Source organism: Cyanistes caeruleus, chromosome 1 (genome assembly GCF_971803275.1).
Source record: "Cyanistes caeruleus chromosome 1, bCyaCae1.hap1.1, whole genome shotgun sequence".
In the NCBI taxonomy this organism is placed as follows: Eukaryota; Metazoa; Chordata; class Aves; order Passeriformes; family Paridae; genus Cyanistes; species Cyanistes caeruleus.
Genome location: NC_141701.1, coordinates 86,431,154 through 86,452,434, shown reverse-complemented (window position 1 = coordinate 86,452,434; position 21,281 = coordinate 86,431,154). Strand labels below are relative to the sequence as shown.

Here is a 21,281-nt window from a genome sequence, read left to right as displayed (position 1 = left end):
TTACAAACATTTTGCTCAATATTTACATTAATAATGAAAAAATGCCATCTTGTTAGGATTCAAGGAATAATTTCACTATTCTACCATCCTTACAAAACTGTCACACAACATCAGTACTGTCAATCAATGGTGCCAAATTTTGAAAGCATCTCTTTTTTTTTTTCTGATTGGTTAGTACTACTGCATTTTACAGAAAAAGGTTAGCCAGGTCAGATTTCAAAGATGGCCAGCTCTTAAGATAATCTGAAACTTCAAGCAGCAGAGAACAGAGACTGTTAAAGAGTGTAGCCTGCAAAATAAAATCCTTTGTTGAGAATACAAAGCCTTTTTTTCAGTAGGAAAAAAGTACAAAAGCATACATTCTTTAAATATACATTTTGCCTCTTAGCTTTACTCAACAAAGCTGCTCTTAAGCACCGAGAGCACAGCCAGTAATTTGTTGTTTCAACCTGACTTTCCTAATACAGTCTTACTTTTGAACTTCTAAAAGTGTTCTAAATTTCCAAATACTCTTGTCCCACTTCGTGCAGTCTGTTCCATTTTTGGAACATGGTTACTAAAAACAGCCTTAATTAGCATTATATAACTGGAATAAAAAAAAAAAAAATTAAAAATGCAAAAGAAACAGCTCTGTAAATTTTGGGCATTGACTGAGAAACAGTATAGCTGATCCTTCAACAATCTCTGAAACAAACTGCCTGATGAGCAACATTAATTTCAGAATTAATTAGAAACTGTTTTTTTAATTAAGCATATGTAACTAAGAGCACTGAATACTGAAGTATGGCAAGCTACGGAATAGGAAGATAAGGGGAAAAAAGAATTAACTAGCATCAACTAGCATCAATGTCTCTTTCCCACCAAATATCCATAATGTGTTGCCTTCTCCAAGAGTTAAGAACAATGTATCCAAAACATTTTCATGCTGTCTTAACTGACTTGCCTGCTGTATTTCTAGCCCCGATAAAGCGACGTTTAAATTACTTCTTGATTGGATAGAAATGATGAGACCTATCATTTGAAGGTCCAAATCCACTTGCACTCCCTCTGACAGCTATGTACTAATACTACAACAGGTTTTCCTAAGTATTCCTCAGTACATACAGAAAAAACATCTTCCTGATGCCAGGAACTATAATTTTGGAGTAAAAGAACTGCTAACCCTTAGAATTTACTCTATTTGTTGTAATAGATGATTATAATTTTTACTTATGTAGATAAAACTGTGCTGGAGTGATTGCTTACTTTGAACAACTATCTGTTATCCCTATTAAAATTTTAACCCTTAATAGTTACTACAAATTAATTGCCACAATGGGGGCCATCATTCCACTAAGGTCCTTTCAAGGATTGGTAGAGAAGTAGGTCATCCTTCATTTTTCTTGTCCTTTTTTTTCCCCTCCTTGACATTACCAACTTTTCTCCTGCTAGTATCACCTATCTTTATCTCCAGAAATATGTCTTACACAATTGAGGATGGTGGTCAAACACCTTACAGTCAGTCCACTTCCAAGCCTGAAACAAAGACTCAATCTAAGATTCAGTCAGACGCAGAATGCCAAAAAATTTCAGAGTGCAAGTAAGCCCTAAAGAGCACCCCTGTGAGCAGACAAATCATACATGCAGGACTTGTAGATTCCTTCTTAGTTCACACATTCCTGAGTGAAAACTATTAGGTATCCTTTATTACCTGATAGCATCTCCTTCACAGAATGGCTACAGTGGGAAGAGACCTCTGGAGATTGTCTGGTTAAACCCTTCCTGCTCAAACCAGGTCAGGGTTTAGAGCAGGTTACTCGGAACGATGTCATACAGTTGGGCTTTTAATATCTCCAAAGAGAAAGCTGGAGCTTTTTCTCCACAAATGTTGCATCATGTATTAATATCCTGAATTAGCCCCAGCAGTGTGACCAAGTCTACCAAGTCATGAAATAACCACAACTTGAGCTGGACCAAGTCAATGCCCCAAAAGCATGCTAGCCCACTCTGAAGAATAAGCTGCTTGGAACTGTTACTTGATCAATTCATGCAGCAATCAGGAGAGATAAAAATACAAGGATCAATAAAGAGAACAATCTATTCTTGTTAGGTAAACATAGAAACTGGAATAGGAAGAAGCAGAACTGTAAATAAATGAAACAATAAAGCAAACTCAATTCTGGCTGACAACTCTACTTCATTTTTTGGTGTCAGAACAAGATTTCTCCCATACTCCTAAAGCTGATGGTTTGTTCTGGCAAGGAACTTACTGCTTCAGAAAACTATGCCTTGTTTTGGTTATAGTCAACAATTCATACCTTTACTGAAGGACCTATGGAAAACAAAAAAGGAGATCAAAGGAAATATTCAACGTCTTTTATGATTGTCTTTGGAGTTTCAGATCATACCCTCTTAATTCTCTACTAACTTAGAAACCTCTTAAAGTAATGATTTTGCTGATGGTAGCATGTGTGAAACTATACTAAGCTTGAAAATGCATCTCTTTGATGAATGAAAGGAGACCCTGAAGTGCTAATTCCTCCAGCATTGTTTTCTGCTCATTTACCATTTCTCAAGAAGCTGACTGAAAAGCAGCTAGGAAACACTGAGTTGTATCACTCTGGTTCACATTCAGGAGGACCTTCTGGAACAGTCTGCTTTACATGTTCTGATTATTTTATTAACGAAAACCTTTCAAAAATTAGGCATGGCCATTAGAATCCAGTTTCCCTTTTCACCATTTCCTGAATTTAGTTATGATTTATAAATACTATATGTGGGCTCTTCAGTAGGGGCAAAGAACTCTAGTTCTTCGGCATTACAAAGGTAACTTCTTTAGCCTGTGGTAACACTTTATAAAACACACCATCTGGAAAACTGAAACTTGCACCTACTACACTGTCTCATTTTTACTGGAGTTGTGTAATGGGAGTGAAATCCCATTAATTACAAAAACGGGAGTGAAGCGCGCAGGGTCAGTCCCAAACTCTTATTTTTCCCTGGAAGCTCAAGGAAGCCTGCTTCATAAATCCTCCTAAACAATATATTTATTCTCCTTTTATTACTATAACCATAGCCCAGTATGACAATTCTGAATGCAGGACTCATGCTAAAACACATCTTGAAGCATGTACAGGCAGTTTCATGTATACACCTCTAGTTTTACTCCTTTTAGTTTTACTCTGAAATAATTTTTATTTCAGAGCTCGAATTTTACTTTCAAGAAGTAAAGGGTCTAGGATGAATAGATCCCAGATCTAACAACACTTCAGGAGGTTAAGGATTAAGTTGTTTCAAATTTCTAAACCAGAAATACAGAAAATGTCTTTCCATGATGTCAGCTCACTTAGTTTCACCAAGTCAGTCCATATTTAGCTGGCTTGGTTTTTTTCTCCCAGATTCTGACACGAGAATCTACAGCTTTCAGAGGTTTAAAAAGTGATGTTTAACTCTTGTCACAGTCTGAAGATATGGCTTCGAAACAGAACCAAAGAAAACTAACCCACGCCTAACATTTTAAAGCATGTTTTTAAATTGGCATCATCTGTGATGTCTTTGACTACAACTTGCAATGCTTCAAGAGAGGCAAGTAGAGCCAGAAGCAGCTGTCTGACCCATGCAGTAAGCTTGAATTGACTGGTTTCCTCCAAACACTAAAAATTCAAAACAAAAGTTTTTAGTACCAGGCTGCAGTAGTGAGCAAATTCTGAAAAACTGACATATCTTAAAAATGAACAACATGAAATCTATATTAAATGCAGTATTAAATGCACACTCAGCTCTTTAGGTTTTGAAATAAGGAACCAGCAGCGCCACAGTTTTCTGCACTGAATTGAGGTTCTGAAAACAGAGCTGGCTAAATTGCACACCTGGCAAGTAGAGAGGGGAGCAAAAAGCATAACACAAAAACACAACAAGAGCTCTGAAGCTACTCCAGATCACATCACAGACAGCATTTCAATGCAGTGGCTGAAACAACAGCCTCTTCCCTCTTTCCAAAGGCCTGTCACTGGAATACTTTCCCAAGAAAAGACAATTTAAGCACACATGTGGGACAGTGCAAGTTAGTTGCTTGAGGAAGCTTTTAAAAGAATGTTAAATGGCTCTCAAGTGAGTCCAGACATTGCATTCTCTGCTGCTCCAGCACTCAGACCATATAAAGCAAATGCAACATATGCTTTGCTAAAAACTGTTCAAGAAAATCCAGATACTGCAGGTGCTTCTGATTGTCTTTATTACTGCAATGGCCTGGTGGAAAAGGATGTCTCATATGGGACTGCAGGCCCATCTTCCCGAGTACTCCATTAACAAACTCTAAGCACTCCGAGGAGGTTAGAGCCTAAATAGATGAAAGAAGCATTCTTAATCCCATTTTACAGATGAAGAATTGAGTCATAAAGTAATATAACATGTGCTCCATAAGGGTGGTGAGGCCCTTCTATGTGCTACTTGACAGTCCACCAAGGGCCATTCATCGCTTGGTGCTCCATCATCTTTCACTTTTTAGAAGTGCCTAAGAAGCAAACTTCCCTCCCTTTACAGGAGCAGAACAGCTCCTGCAGCACCAGGGAAGCAACTCCCATTAGACACAGAGCATCATGACACTCAAATACCTCAGGACAATTTGCCCTAAATGACCTAAAATCACATTAAAAAGCTATAGACTTTCTGAGTCTTCACCCACAGCACTGTTATGGTTTTTGTGCTATTTCATAAATAATGATTTTCACTTTTGTGAAAGTTAACTCTTGTGCATAAGCTAAAAATTACTGAGTAAGTTGTGAGAGGACAGAGGATATGGAAGCTGCCATCACTTAGGTGAGCTGCAAATCAAAGTACTATTTGTGTCTTTTAAAGATAGTGCACTTCAAAAAAGGTCAGTATAGTACGAAGAAAATGTCATTTTTGCAGCATTATCTTCTACTTTATTCTTTTGCCATTTTGCATTTCTCCCCATGCAACTGACATATTCTTTTCAAAAGTTTCAATGCTGCTAAAACATAGCCACAATGAGCAATCTACAACAAAAACAAACAAAACTTTTACTTAGAGAGTTAAAAGATCTGAAAGGATTATACAAACAACCTCTTTGCTTGTTTCTGTAGCTTTGATGATTTGTCTGCCTGGAAAGGTAGAAAAAAGTTCTAAAATAAATATTTCAAAAACAAGTCAAATTAAAAAGCTAAGCATTCAATGATTTACATTCAGCTTGTTGCTTTGGAACTGTTTCTGCTGAGGATTAAAACCCATAAATTTCAGGAGAATTACTCTTCATTTTCAAGCATGCAAATTAAATAGCTGCATCCAAGATCATCTTTGATCCCTCTGCTCCTAAGTATGACTATCTTCTTCATCAAGAGCACAAGAATTTCTGGATCCTATCCTGACAGTAGTTTTAACTTCTTACAACCCCATTAAAAATATCAGAAAAATAGCAAATTTGTTTTTTGAAAATGAAGCTACGGTAATTAGGCATATTATTTCTAAACTGGAGTCAACTTCAGCAAGATATGGGGAAATACAAAGAAGAAAAGCAATTTGATTCCAAATGAAGCAATGTCAAACAAATTATAGGGTGGACAGACTTCTAAATACTTCATTCAAATACTCAAATTCTCTATTCTTGGGAAATGAAAAATGTAAATTATGAAAAAGAGTTTTCTGAATTTTTTTTAAGGACAAATAATTTCTCAGATCAAAACAGACAGATTGGGACATTATACTGAACATTTAAGAGATATTAGGGGAATTGAAAGAATTTTCAATGATACTGATGACATTCATTTTCAATGTTAATAACCTATTTACTATGATAGCAGCTTAATAAGCTTTCAACTGGCAGAAGTAGAATTACACTGCAATATGGCATATTAAGATTATGAAGAAAAAAACCCACAGTTCCTTGCCCTCATCATTCTAATATTTTTAATCTTTATTTTAGAGAGATAATTAAGAGATATTTTCTCTCCTCTTTCTACCTACACAGGAAAATTCCAATCCCATTTGTTAGGATTCAAAATCTACTCGGGCATTGCAACAGGTGCAATCTGACTGTTATCTTTGCAAATTTACAATCCAGTGTAGCCTTTTCTGTCTGGTTTTCCACAGAACACACAAATACCAAATAACACTGTTACAGGACATACAGGAAGTTCAAGCTGTACAAAATATCAAGTCTATCCCTCTCCACTAGGATTTAAGTGTTCAGTTCTTGCCAAGCAAAAAGAGTCCACCTATCATTGAAATCCTGATTTACGTAACATGGCTGGATTGAGTCTCCCACTTTTCCTATGTGACTTCCTCTTACTGTTTTACAAATCTTGTTGCAGAAGATGAAAGCACAAGTAGCATCTCTGTAAGACACTATCACCATCTACTTCACCAACACAGACTGAATGGTCCATTTTACCACGGACAGCCTATCACCTCCGCCAACTGTCTAAAATATCTCTGCCATGAAGAGAAACCACTGTACAGAAACCACCACTTAAAAACTGCTTTTTTATGGGAAAAAAATCCTTTCTTGAGGTAATCAGAAATAGCATTTTCCCCTACTTGCTTCCTAGGTGCCACACACCACACATACCGTGTAGGGAATGCTTAGCAGCACTTATGCCGAATGTTTCCTCTTAAACTGAAGAAGAAAAATATTTCTTTGTCCTGGAAATGCAATCACTTAATTTCACAAAGATTTTTAGAAAGTATTTTGAGAGAGAACTAATATGAGTTTGTTCAAACTGGTATTTCAGCAGCTGTATCTTAAAATGAAAAGCATCAATCCAGGAAGCTGTAAAAGGTTTGAGCATTAGACATTCATATACACTACCCACCTGTACATTCTACTAGTTTAATACTAGCTTAAAGCATTTTCAAATCTTTTTCCATTAAATTTTAGATCATATTACCAAAGTAAGTAAGGTCATGATGGAAGTTCTCTACCTGGTAAAGCTTAATGTAGAATGTTTTCTAATTGTTCTGCATCAGAGATTGTTTCTGAACATATTTGATATGTACCAATAATATCAATTAAAGGTATTTGGCCAACCAACTCCCTTTACCAGGACCCCCTGCATATTGTCAAGAGTCCATACATCCGAGATGGACATGAGGACAGCTTCCAGCATCCCTCTGGTTTTGGGGCAAGAAAAAGCTTAATTTGGTTTTAGCCTCCCTGAGGAAAACACAACGGCTATATCAATCACTGCCAATTGTTCCCAGGGGACTGGTGATACGCCCAGCCTGCAAATATAAACGCATTTCACACAGGTCACTAAAGAGCACCCATACAGCGTTTTCTGGTCACTACCTATCTGGGTCAGGTGCAGACTGGCAACCTGAGGGTGAAAGGCTCTGGACTGAATTATTAATCCCCTGAACCACTGACTCCCCTGGCTCTTATTTGTCAAAACCCTGTTATTTATTAGAAAATTGAGAGGAATCAGTATAACAAACAGGAAAGGTGTTGATATTTCCAATTTAATTTTTAATTACAGAAAATCTCTGGCAGGGTTACAAGTCCTTTTTACACCATAACAAACTGTTACTCCTCTAGTGCTTGAATTCACACTAAGGAAAGTAAACAAACACCATCAAGTTTTGATTACACAGACAATGAAAAAGACAAAAGCCAAGGCACAGGTGACTGGACACTACAGCTTTGTGCCTTGCAGAGACACACTGCACTGGTTCGAAAGTAGTAATGGACATTGTCCAGGGCATCAGAACATGCTTGGCATTCCTTCAAGTCCTTCACTTCTATTGCCTATCCTTGTCTAGCCAGCAGTCAGGTTTTCTCAGTTTCCCAGTGGAAAAAGGTCTACAGCATATTTTAGAGTAATCTACATTATTCCACCAAGTCATAGGTCTATAAAACTCTGAAAGCTACTATTGAAAATATCAAAATAGACACTGAGCTGACCTGTGATTTAAATCCTTTCTAACTGCAATATAATTATTCCAATTATTTATGAAGAGGTATATACCACAAACAAGACAGTTACACTATTACAAAGCCATTATTAGAGATGCTGAAACAAAGACAGGCATATTAAAATGAGCCATTACCTTTTTAGGACTAAACCTTAGGACAGCAAGAGTTTGCTCAAGGGTTGAAAGAACTTCTTAAGTTGCTTCATGGTGAGCCAGCATCAGTTTCAGGCCTTTTAACCCAAGAGGTATTGATCCCCTGTGGCTCCTGGGTAATGGGGAGACCCTTGGACCTCTTTGGGGAAGCACTCACCAATCTCCATTTCATTTCCCTCCCACTATGCTCTGGAGAAGACATGGGCACTGCCTGCACACCACCAGCACCCCAAAGGAGGGAAGCTATGCATTAGTCCTCTTGCTTCCTTCTCAGAGAGCAAGTGTGACTCACATAAGGCCAAAGACAAAGACCTTGCTATGCTGCTCAGAGCAAGTAAGCTGAGCAAGGCACCAAGATGAGCATCAGAAGTTCCAATCTTTTCTTTTTTTATGGAGAGGTGCATCTGAAGCTGTCCTTTCTGCCACTAGAAACCTTCCCCCAGTACCATGGGAAAACAATTCTGTTTCACAGCAGCAATGAAAGATGAGGAGAAAAAGAAATGCGGCAGAAAACAAAAGGATATGAAAGTTGTGGCACGGACAGGGAATGAGGAAATCATCACAGCACCTGAGATGAAATGATGAGCTGTAATGGGAAAGAACAAAGATAAAAGATACTATAAGAGAATCTAGCACAGCAGGAGGTGTTGATGCAAATGAATGGATGGGGTCAGCCCAATAAGATTACTAGCCTCCTATGACAGAGATGAGATACACTACATAAGACCCTAAACATAAACTGTTTAAAACTTTCAGACAGAAAGAGACTATGAGAGAGATACACCACAGTTTCAGGCAGTCTGGGTAAAAAAAAAAAGAAAAAAAAATATTTCACCACTAAACAAATTACATAAGCGCAAGGTTGCAAAAAGAAAAAAAGGATTAACACAAATTGGTTTAGCTCTACAAGATTTATCAAGTTAAAATAAAGTATGTTTTCAGGCTACATTCATTCGAGCTTCAATTATATCAAGAAAGGCACTGAAATAATCAAATTATGAAGCCCCAAAAGCATTTAATAATCACAAAAATGAAGCAGATGCACTAATAAAATTAACATTAATAAACTAGGTCAACACTGAGAAAAGGAAAGAGTGATGGAGGAGGAAAAGAGCTCCACCCAGAGCTGCTCCTCCAGGGTGCCAGCTCTGGCACTGCGCTCCCCGCCCAGCGCTGTGCAGTAATGACTACAGATGATGCAGCTCTTTGACCTCTTTAACACACACATTGCTCACACTGTCTCCGTAGAATCTCTGCTTGCTGCAGACAGCATCGAAATGGTTCCTTAATATAGAAACCTGTGAGGAAATGCTCCCTCTATCAGTAGTTTATCAACCCTCAGATTAGGAAAGAGGGCCTTTAAGCCTCACAGGCTTATCTGCAGTGCAGTAGGAGTCTGAAGAGGCGAGCAGAGGACAGTCAGGCTCTCGAGGCATCCCATGATCTGTGGCTCAGGAGGTAATTTCAGCTTTCCTCACCACGAGTATAAACACCACCTGCTCACCTTGCCTAAAATGATTAGAGAGAACAAACCTGGATCCAGCTGTGTCACCCCTACTCTGTCACCCCTTCCCAAATCTGGGCAACATTTTGTGTGAAAACAGCTCCACAAAAATCAAAGGAATGAAAGGCAGTCCTCAAGACTTTGGCTCCTGTGCTTTAACACATAAAACACTACATACAATAAACACTGAGGCGTGATGACGAGTGCTAACTGAACCAGTAAATGCAGTGGAGAGACAGAACTGCCCTGTTCCATCTCAGAATCTGACCCACTCATGTTACAAAACAGATGCATAAATGATTACAGTGATTATGCAGAGGAACAAGATTATGCAAGTGCTAAGCACTGCTGTTATAATACAGATACACAAACGAGTATAAAGGGGCCTAGGGATGTAACATTCCTCTTTAGCTTTCTTAGGAGGGTAAAGAAAGGATGAGAAAGAGAGGGTTGGATAAATGCAGTCTGAGGGAATTATTTAGGCAGGAAAGACAGAGCTCCTGTCTTTCTGCCAAGTACTCCCTTGCTCACCTAGGGAAAGATCCAGCACAGCAGCAAAACCGCAGAGGTAGAAGCACAAAGGCAAAGAGCTAAACTGTTCATTAAAACTCAGGATTGGAAAGAGCTGACAAGCAGTATAGTGCTGCAGAAGATGATTCTTCTCAGCTTTCTGGCACAGAAAAATCAGGAACAACTGCCATCAGAAAAAAAGGAGAGGAAAAAACCTCAAGGACAGAGAAACAAAGTCACGGGCCAGTTCTGAAGAGGAGGGCGTGGTAGTGGAGATGCACAAAAGCTGTACATACAAGTGTGGAAGCTTTCTTAAAAGACAGTCTAACTGTTATTACAAATACTGACATTGCAACCACTACTTTTAAATCCCTCTCCTCAAAATGAAGGTTAAAGCAAGATTGCAAAGAGCCCAAGATGCAAAAGCAGAACATTTAGCAATGTGCACAGAGAATAAACCACTGGCAGAAACTCTAGCAAGTAATTCTAGAAACCAGGCTGGCTATCTGTCATGTCATGCTATTATGTGGCCATACAGAGAGGAAAGGTCAGGAGAATCATACAACAACCTAAAAAAGAAAAATAAATAAATAAGTCAAGAACATTTAAGCTCATAAATACAAACCTTTAGCCTCAGAAGTTAGAGCAAGTTCCCCAGGGGTGCAGGAGCCATTCCCACCTCATGCACCTCATCCTGTGCCCAGACCCTCCTCAGCTACCACCCTGGCCCTAGGAAGCACCAAAAAAGCCCATACTCAAGCACCAGCCTCCAACCCCTCAGTGTGGCTGCTGGGCAGGGAGCCTCAGGCTCAGAGCCTGAGTGTCCCTTCTGCTCTGTGGCTGGGGCAGAAGGTCACTGCTCCTCAGTCACCCATCCCTGCCTCTCCCCTGCAGGTGCCTCAAGCACAGGGTGCCTCCTGATTTTCCCCCTGGGTCTGCCAACACAGCTTTTGTGGGTGATTGGCCATTAACCAAGCTCCACCAGCCTGGTCCCATTAACAAAATGTTCACCTACTGCCTCCCAGGTCCTCCCAGGGACCAGCCTGAAGGAAAGGAAAAACCTGTCATGGACAGGAAACAAGGAGCTGAGATCTTTCAAACCAGCAGAACTTGGCTATGCCACTGGAGCCCTCAGCTGAAATGTCCCTGAAACCCTCAGGGCAGGAACCACCTTGGTCCTATTCCAAGGTGGCATGAGGGATCTTTCAGCAACAGAAGAAAATCCCCATCCCACCTCTCTTTTCATTAAGAGTATCAACAGGTTTTAGGAGAAAGAAATCACTAAGACACTACCCAAAGATTACACAGTATTTACTGGAATTACAGCACGCTGCCTCAAAGGGATATGAACTTATTCAGGCAACATAACAGAAGATCAGAAAGATATATTTTAATCCTTACCCAATATTTTCAGTGCTGCTGCTCTTGAAAGCACATATTCCTTGCCTCTTACAGAATGCATGGTCTGTATGCCAATATTATAAATCCACATTTTCAGCTATTTTTTTCCCCCACTTTGATGAACAGTTTTAAATCATGCTTAAAATAGCACATGTTTAATATTATACTGTGTGAAAATTCAAATTGAGGCACTTGCAGGTAACTTTGCTAAATTAGAAAAAATTGTGTTCCTATGCTACAATAATTGCCAAAATCCCCCAGTACTTCCTATCTTGAATTCCTCTTGTCCCCTGTAGCCTGAGCCTCCAGCCCAGCTAACTACTGCTGCCACAGAAAACATCCTCTGTAGAAATGTTCTCTATTAAAGGAAAAGCTCGTGGATAAATTAAGAATCAAAGGCAACAGGTTTAAGACAAACTCCTACAGTACTGCTTTTACCCAAGCTTTTGAAGATTTTCTCCCCATTCCTCAACTTGCCCAAACAACTAAAAGGTTTGAAAGATTAATGTGACCAAAGACTAGTTTTTAGTGATGCTGAATGCCAGAAGCAAAGCCTAAGGTGAAATACAGATATGGAAAGACTAGTTTGGACAGGCTTTATTATGGCCAGCTTGTTATATGTCAATTTACTGCTCATATCCTTCTTCCTTGTTTCCTCATAATGATGGCTTAAATACCTTATCTTCAAAAACTACCAAAGATGCACTGTCAACACATATAAATATGACTGTAAGCCACTATGAGCCAGTTTTCTGGATTTTTTAGAGGATGGCATACTGTTAGCAGGTTATTTATATATCTATTTTACAGTAAGATCCTCAGAGAATCTGTCACTTGAGACTGTGGTAAGCACCTAGCAAGGAGTAGCTGCACCACAAATGTATTAACATGCCATTGTTTATTGCCCTAGCTTCTGCAAGTTCAAATAACTTCTTTGGTGTAGGACAATGCATTTAGTTCAATTAAAAATCACTACATCTTTTTTTTACTAAGTTTTCAGCTGCCAGAAGTATCAATGGATTTTAGAACCTCCCCTCCTCTTAAAAGGACATCTCAAGGATGAACCTAGAAGGGCTATACCAATTTTCTTTTGATTGAAACCTCTGGAGATAAGCTTCACACATTTTTTTGGCAGGAGAAAACAAACAAACAAACAAATAACATTTTTCCCACCTTCCCCCTGTTAAATGCAGCTTCTACAAATATTTTTGGTCTACAGGAGCAAACAGACTGCCAATGCAGTATCCTTGCAGATCACCTAAACAAATGAGTGATCAATAAAACCCCCCAAACGAAACACATATTTCTATAACAAAATATAGAAATCATTTAACCCAAAGGTAGGAAGAGTTACAAGTGGTTTACAACACAGTGTACATGCCAGGACTGATCTCTGGGTATTTTTCACTAATACTATCATATCAATACAAAAAGTACAGGATTTCGTGCTCCTTAAGAGCCCAACAGCCTCAAACTTCTATTAGTTTGGAGCCTGAGGGATTTTATATTACAAATGTCAGTGAAAGTAAAAGCCTCAAATGAACTTTTCAAGACTTAGGTAAAAAGCAAGACTAAACATTATTTTCAGTGTACTGGTGCAGCAAGCAGGGGAAGACCCTTGGGCAATTCCTGTAAATATGATTCTATGTTGTAGCCAATGACAAAGCCACTCAGAATATGGGACAGCACTGCTGTATTTTATAAGTAAGGGCAATTCAGTCATACCAAAAAAGTATGCGATTGAGGCAAAATCTGAATGCTACTTATCTATCAATTAACTGATCTGCAAATGGTAACTTCAACTCTATACTTCATTTTTACTAAAATTACTATTCTTTTCCATCTTTAAAGAGATTAAATGCAGCTCTTTTGTTTCATCCACATTTTACAAAAGGCTCAGCTGCAGAGCTTCATCTTCTCCAATACCTGGACTCTTTTGTCTACCAACTTCAATCTCCAAGCTGATGGATGTGAATATTCCTAAAGTCATGTATACACAATCCACCTGAAGTCTCAAAGCCTCCCCTTCTCATTCAAGTTTGACAGAATTCTCCTTTTTACTGCCCAGCTCTTTTTGTTGCCTCTTTGTTTTTTTAAAATTGAAGCATCCAATGCTTTGGTATGATGTTACAGTAGTCTGGGTCAGATCATGGTATCTTACAGCGTCTCCTTGAGACTGTCCTTGAGGAAAGAACACAGGAGTGGACAAGAAGTTGTCTCCTCATATTCTGTCACACAGGATGATAAAATCATTCTGGATGGACAGAACCTTAAGATGTCATCTAATACAACCACGTGAGCATTTGCATACTCCTATTTCTCTTGGGTTGATCCACCAAGCAGTGGCATAAAATCTGTCCTTAATAAAGTGAGTTTTTAAAAGCTTTCTTTTCTCCAGGATGTTTTAGAAAAAAACATTCAGGAAATGTGATCTTTCAACTTTCATTATGGCTTACAATAAAAAAGAAAGTCAAAACATTTAATAACAAGCAGTGATTCAATAATTCAGAAATATCTGTGTTATCACAAAAATTTTCTCACATATCAACCGTATTCTTTAGAATATGGTTCTATCAGAGGTTAAATTTTGAATAAAAATAACATTTTCAGCTCAAAACAACATTTTAATGAGAAAATCCATTAGCAGTCCTAACCCTTTCCCTGACAACTAGTGTTTGCACCTAGTGGGAACTCTGCATGTTTGGATGCATAGGTGTTTCTACGTTTTGTAGCAGCAAAGCCCTTTGGGAGCCACTTACTCTCCTGTCTGTGGGCCTTCCAGCATCATTACATCTGTCAATCCAAAAATCCAAGCCAAGCCTGGCTGCCAAGCAATCAAGAGCACATGCACACAGACACAGACTAATCAATACAGTTCTGACTGTAATTCCTTTATAAACAAAAGTAAAATACTAATTTACTCAAGAACTCAGGGTGCAGAATATTCTCCCTCATGATCTGAACTTTTTGCTCTTACACCTGCCTGGACTCCTTAGGATGAACAAATATTTATAGCTGATAGCTCAATGAATTATCACAGGGCAAGTAATGTTGTAACAGCTACCAGAATATGATGTTAAAAAGGATGAGAGACATAACAGACAGACCTGTAATCTTCAAAGCAGTTTTACATGGGAACAAACGAAAGCGTCCAGGTCACTCATGACACACTGTAGCACAAGCCAAACATTTATTCTATGAGTCTTCTGGCAAAACTGTATAAACAATACCCATCCTCCAAACATGACATTTTTATTTCATGCTGTACGTGAATTAATTGAAATTCAAATTCAAATGCTTTCTGCATACACAGTTGGAAGCTTGTCCTGTCTCCTAGCAAAGCGTGATCTCTAGCAACCAAACACTACCATGCAAAGTTGTCAGATAAGCTAGGAAGGAAATTCCAAATAAATTATTTTCAAGGCACTGTCTTTATTTTAAGCAAGGAAGAAGTATTTATGCAGTGAGTCCTTAGCTACAGACAAGCCTTCTTATGAAGGAAGAACTCACGCCAACATAAAGCTTCATTTATTTCTAGATATGAAAAAAAAGAAAAAATGCATAATGGAAAGAATGTCTTCCACCTGAAGCAGCTCTTAGGCCATATGATACAGGGGCTGTAGTGTGACATTACCACTAAACTGAGCCAAAAGTTTATTTCAATATGTTCTACCTGTCTCTACCCTAAATGCCAACAAAGCTGGAGGGGAAGCCAAAGTTGCTGCTTGTGTGGGAGGTGAATCTGCTGCAGCAGCAGGGGGAAAGCTGAGCTGAGGCTGGTAGAGGAGGTCCTTGTGCCTGCTGAGGAGCATGGAGGGATAGAAGGGGAAAAGCCGAAGTGAAGGCTAGATTTCTCTTTCCTGTGTTGAATGCACAAATCAGGACCGGAGAAAACAATTGTGATGAGGAGAGAGGGCTGCAAACTCCCTGCATGTGATCAGAGCACATACTGCACTTACTGGTAGTAATGAGTTTGAGATACTCATCCCCTTCTTATCTCCCCCTGCTCCCCATGAGTCTGTCCATCAGCAACAAGGACTCTAGTTTTAAAAGAGCAACTGTTTGCTAACCCATTACAACCAAACTGCACAAGCAGAAAGAACTGGAAAGGAAATAAACCACATACTCATTTAAATCAAGAGCAGAATCTTTACCTGGATAATTCCTGGTAAAAAATTGCATTGACTGTTGGATAGAAGAAACACCAGACACTGACCTTACTATTCTGAACTGATTTATTTGAGAGGACATTTTCCAAGAATAAGTAGTCAAATAAAAAAGTTATCAATTTAATCTCCTGTTTAATGTTGTCTTCACCCTTAACCTGTAAGGCTCAGAGAAAATGGGAGTGCAACTGAGAAAGTGTCTGGACAAAGAATCCAGAGTTTGAAAAAGCTGGATAACTGGAGAGGACCAAACTGCAAGACCATAATGCTAAAATGGAAGCTCTCGGAGAAAAAAGAAAGAGTTTAATAAGATTAAAATTATAGAAGTCAATTACCAGTCAACTGAAAATTACCCATCCTCAATAAAAGTCTAATTACCTTGAGTATTTCCAGCAGGTTGACTTTAAAGAACTTTGTTGCGGAAATATTTTTAAAAAACTAACATGTTACTTACACAGAACTTGTGTTTCCTGACAAACATTTGACCATTAAAGGTGTCAAAATCAGTTAGGAGCCTTCTTGCAGGTTATCAGTCTGACAATAAAATTATTTTTCTCTTTCTTAAACAAAAAGTAATAAAAATATTTAAAACATAACATGATTTTTTAGCAGATGAAAACAGCCTCAGCTTTGGTCCCTTCTGGGATATTTTTTTCCTTTGTAGAGAAGAAAGTAAGCTAGTAATTACAACATGCAGCTCCAAGACCAATTAACAATCTGCAACATGCCCCACTTCTTTTATCCTCCACTGGTAACGCTACAGGCAGCATTAGCTGTCTAATAAATAGGTGAGCACTGCTTAACACTTTGCAAGGTTTCAGCATTTCTCTTCACCCCTGGCATCAATTCTCTCTCTCCCTTGGCTATTAGCAGATCAGTCTGGCAGTATGCAGATGCTGTTCTGTTGTGTGCTCCAAGACACACACTGCCTTTAGGCTCCCTTGGGCTATGAAAGGCAGGTGGCTTATTCATGTTCTGAAGAGAAAGCTTCACTAATGACCTCGCAAAGGTCTCCAAGAGATATTTTTTTCCTAGTTAATCAGCCAGACAAAGAATTTACTTCTGCTTAGGAAGGGTGGATATTTGTAAGGCAGCTATGAGTAGCAAAGGGCAAATGTTAAAAGTATTTTTAATATACTTGCATTTCCTGAGAGCTAAACAGTTCCATGACCAGCACAATGCACTGTGAGGAAATATTAAAATATTGAAGGTACTGAAGGCACTCTGTGTATCAGGCTATACAGGGACCAGGTATATAAGCATTGGTCTATACAAGCCCCTTAACTGCATTAGCAACAGCAATTCTTTATCTTTCAAATATACATGCCAAAACCCTTTTTCAAGGCTGTAGTATTTGGGTTCTTTCTTCTTGGAGTAACTATGGAAGTGTACAGCTAAAACAAAAGCATGCAAGTGAATTGCCTAGTGCTCACTAGTGCCACATGATACTGCTGCTACCAGGAAAATCTGTGTAGGCAGAACTGTTTCTTCTAAGATTCCTGCTAGGCACTATATGAACAAGTACAAGATAAATGCTTTCTTTGCCTGTAATAACAAATTCATACCCATGCAAAACTGACTAGCTTGTCATGGTGTGACAGAATGCACAAAGAGGGTGTCTATCAAAGAGAGTATCACCTGTAAATCTGCATCCTACTTATCAATGTCTTCAGAAAGTTGTGTCATATGTATCTTGAGGATCGAAAGTATATACTGACTTTTTTATTATAAACTCCTTGCAAGTTTAATAGCAGCAGTTTTTCTGTAATAAAACCAGATATGAATAAGCCAGGCTTTTCAGTCAAATACATGAATTAGTTATGCCCATTAACATAAGTAAAAACAAACAGACAGCTTACAACAAGTCATTTATCTTTCCACTTCTTTAGTCATCCAATCGCACATACACATTTTAAGAAAGGCTAATACTAACACCCACAGTCTTTAGTTGGACATTACCTGTAAAAAACATTTTTGGCACTTCAAAAAAAAAAATAGGAAGAATTTGTGTGTGCATGCACTCAAATATATAAACACATATAGACATGTAAACATATATTGACATATTTTCTATATATTGTCTGTTTTTTGTTTCAAATAAAAAATGATAACTTTGTTCTCAATTTCCCTTAGAATAGAAACATTACTGAAAAAAGACCAGATTCTGGCTGTTTTGTCTACAATCTGCTCTCTTTCTCTGTTGGCTAAAGAAAAAGAGAACTTTATGAAAGTCAATGGCTGGGAACCTGGTCCTTTACACTGGCTTACTATATCCCAAAAGTATCATAAATGCACCATCCAACCCTTGAGTAAAATATGATCTCTGCCTTTTCATTCACCCCATTTCCACCCTTGTAGATCATATTCTATATTTGTAGATAATGAAATCTGTCCAAGGGATAGTCTAAAGTCTTACAAGTATAACTATTTAATGGACCATATGGAACTGTTCTGCACTACCACACAGAATAGCTGTGTCGTCCTTTAGCCTTTGTTTCACATGACAAAAAATTGCTTTAATTACCATCAACTTGATGCCCAAATGAAGATAAGAAAACCATTTTCTCCAAATAGAGAAACCTCAAGGTGGCAGATTGAGAGAAGTGATCCTGCCCCTCTATTCTGCTCTAGTGAGATCCCGCCTGGAGTGTTGTATCCCTCTATGGGGTGCCCATCACAGGAAGGACATGGACCTGTTGGGGCGAGTCTAGAGGAGGCCACAAATATGATTAGAGGGATAGAGCACCTCTGCTATGAGGAAAGGCTGAGAGAATTTGGATTGTTCAGCCTGGGAAGGAGTAGGCTTTGGGGTGACCTAATTGCAGCCTTCCAGTCCATGAAGGGAGCCTACAGGAAAGATGGAGAGAGGCTTTTTACAAGGAGCTGTAGTGATGGAACAAGGGGGAGTGGATTAAAACTAAAAGAGAGTAGGTTTAGATTAGCTATAAGGAAGAAAATCATTACTGTGAGGGTGGAGAGACACTGGAACAGGTTGATCAGAGAAGCTGTGGAAGCCCTGTTTCTGGAAGTGTTCACTGCCAGGCTGAATGGGGCTTTTTGAGCAACCTGGTCTAGTGGAAGGTGTCCCTGCCCATGGCAGGAGGGTTGGAACTGGATGATCTTTAAGGTCTCTTCCAACCCAAACCATTTTATGATTCTGTGATTCTGTCTCCTTACTTCCTACCCAGCTCAAGTTCTCCTTGAATTAATAGTAATAGTCCAGCAACCCAAAGTCCAGAAAGACAGAACTTACTGGCAAAGGCACTGGCAAATGCTGTTATGTCTTTATTGGCTTACAGACTGGAGCTGGCTTGCAACTATGCATGAGTGCACAGCCTAAGGTAACACACCACAGTTAAACACAGACACTCATATTTGATTCAACAAATATACTCCTCTCCACTGCTCTTCATAAGATGGCCAAGCTACAGGTACATTAACAATGCCACAAGCCTTTGCAATCCGCATGCATATATTTCATAAAAGAACTATAAACACTGTACCCACAGAAGCATGGTGTTTTCTCCACACATTCAATCCAACACTTACTCTTGTCACTTTACTGTCACTTTTCCCTCTGAGAAGAATATGTAACATTCAGGTGGGGACCCAAAAAGCATTTTGCAGCCAAAACTCAAAAAGAAAAAAATTAAAAAAAAAAAAAATAGGTTCAATTAGGAGAGGAGAGGGGAAAGAAGAATGTGAACACTTTATCAGCTGTTTTAATTCCTAAGTTTTGGGGCCTTTTCCTCGTGTACTGCTTCCCTTTGAGCTGACTCAGAAGGATGCTTGGATTATTATATTTTTTGACACTGAATTACCTTAAGTAATTCTATTCTCACAACTACAATGAGATACTTTTCAGTACTTGGGGTATTGTACTGTTCCTATCCTGTCTCATGTAAGCAAAGGAAAAGGAAAAACACACATTGGGGCAGGAGGGGAAGATGATGAAAAAAAAAAAAAAAATTCCTTTTTGCAGATAATGACTTGAAAAGCACCTAGAGAGGAAATACTCTCATTGAAAAGGTCAGAAAAATCCTCACAATGCTTCAGGTTTGGGTGCCAGGGAGTTCACCATCTCACCCTCTAGTTCCGTGCACTCAGAACACTCTCTTCTTTTGGCAAGCCTCATATCCTCATTTCCATTCCAAACTCATCTCTTCTGCCAGTGAGCAAACATGGGTTTGATTTGTACATTGATCCAAGCAATCACCACATGCACACACCCCACCACGCTCCTTGACCCCACACCCACATGCACAAAATGCTCAATGATGCTCTCACCCAGGGCTCTGACATGGATCACAAGCACTGCCACTTGTGGAGTGTTCACTCATGGCTTCAAGTGTGCCAACAGCACTTACTGAGGATGTAACTGCACAAGGCAGCTCAATTCTTGTTAACTAAACTTAAGCCAGTCTCACTCTATTAATAAAGCAGACGCAGCAAATCAGTCTGATGAATCTTAATTAAATTTAAATAAATTTTGATTGATGTAAAATGAAATGTGCATTTGGCCAATGGACCACCTAGTGTAAGAAGCCTGAAGCAGTAATGTTTTAATGAATCATACCCTATGATTTGAAGTCCTAGAGTAAACAAAACAAAGTTTGCTTCAAAAGTGCACTTCAAATCACCTCATACTTTCCTCCTACCAATGTACTCAACTATTGGTGTTATGTTAATAGAGTCTACATAAATGGTCTTCTAATCACTTGATAAATTGCTTAATAAAGAAGTAACTTCCATAGTTGTCAGTTAGTTACATAATCACCAAGTATTTGCTATCCATCAAACAGCAGCAGCAAATTCAACTGCAAAACACCAGACTGTACCAGGGGAATGGGGGAGCAGGGAGAAGACAGGAGAAGAAATTAAATTAATATTGTTAACACTTCATGTCACCTGTACAGACAGTGTTTTGATATTGATGTAAAGTCAGTTTTATTTCTGCTGTCCAGCAGAGCTGTAGCAGAGCAATCCCCTGCTACAAGTTTGTAATACACTTAGCTCCATCTCTGAGATACCAGAAGATATGAGCAGATCAGAACCTAAAACTGATCTTACCACGTGACAAAAAAAATTTTAAAAACCCCGTATCACCATCACTAAAACAAACCCTAACAGAAACCCTTTCCCCATTGTTTTGGACAATAAAACTATTGCCAGACAAGACCTAATGTCCACTACTTACTACACATCTTTCCAGCACCAGCATTTGGTGATAAACCCTCCCCATTCAAGATACTTTTGGTTGTTGTTTCCCAGGAAATTTTAAACAGATGACCAAAAAAAAAGTAACTGCAACCAAATCCAGACACAGACCCCATATGCAGAATGATATAAAGTGGAAGAAATGACTGGAAGACTGAAAGACACACAGAAAGAAGCAGTTCTGACTGAAATATCATATTTGGCTTTATTTCAGCTATGATTTCCAATACTACTGCTGAGGATGAGGCTAGGACTCTGACTAGAATGTACTGCAAATCTGCTGGTGTGCTAGAGGTACAAGATCTAGTCTCTTCTGACCTTCACTCAGTATGTTTCTATCAGTGAATAGGACATCTATTCTGCCCACATCACAGTGGACACAGCACTACCTTTGCACAGAAACAGATGCAGGAAGCAAAATT

The 21,281-nt window shown here is 38.9% G+C and overlaps 1 protein-coding gene and 1 long non-coding RNA gene across 17 annotated transcripts in view; both read right to left on the bottom strand.

Moving 5' to 3' along the window:
* Positions 1–11,005, bottom strand: part of LOC147655699 (uncharacterized) — a 28,487-nt gene extending 17,482 nt beyond the window's left edge. The window contains exon 1 of the long non-coding RNA XR_015290190.1: positions 10,701–11,005. This is a non-coding gene — a long non-coding RNA (uncharacterized LOC147655699). The remainder of the gene's footprint in view (positions 1–10,700) is intronic.
* Positions 1–21,281, bottom strand: part of FARS2 (phenylalanyl-tRNA synthetase 2, mitochondrial) — a 230,547-nt gene that overhangs the window by 117,380 nt on the left and 91,886 nt on the right. The window lies entirely within an intron of this gene.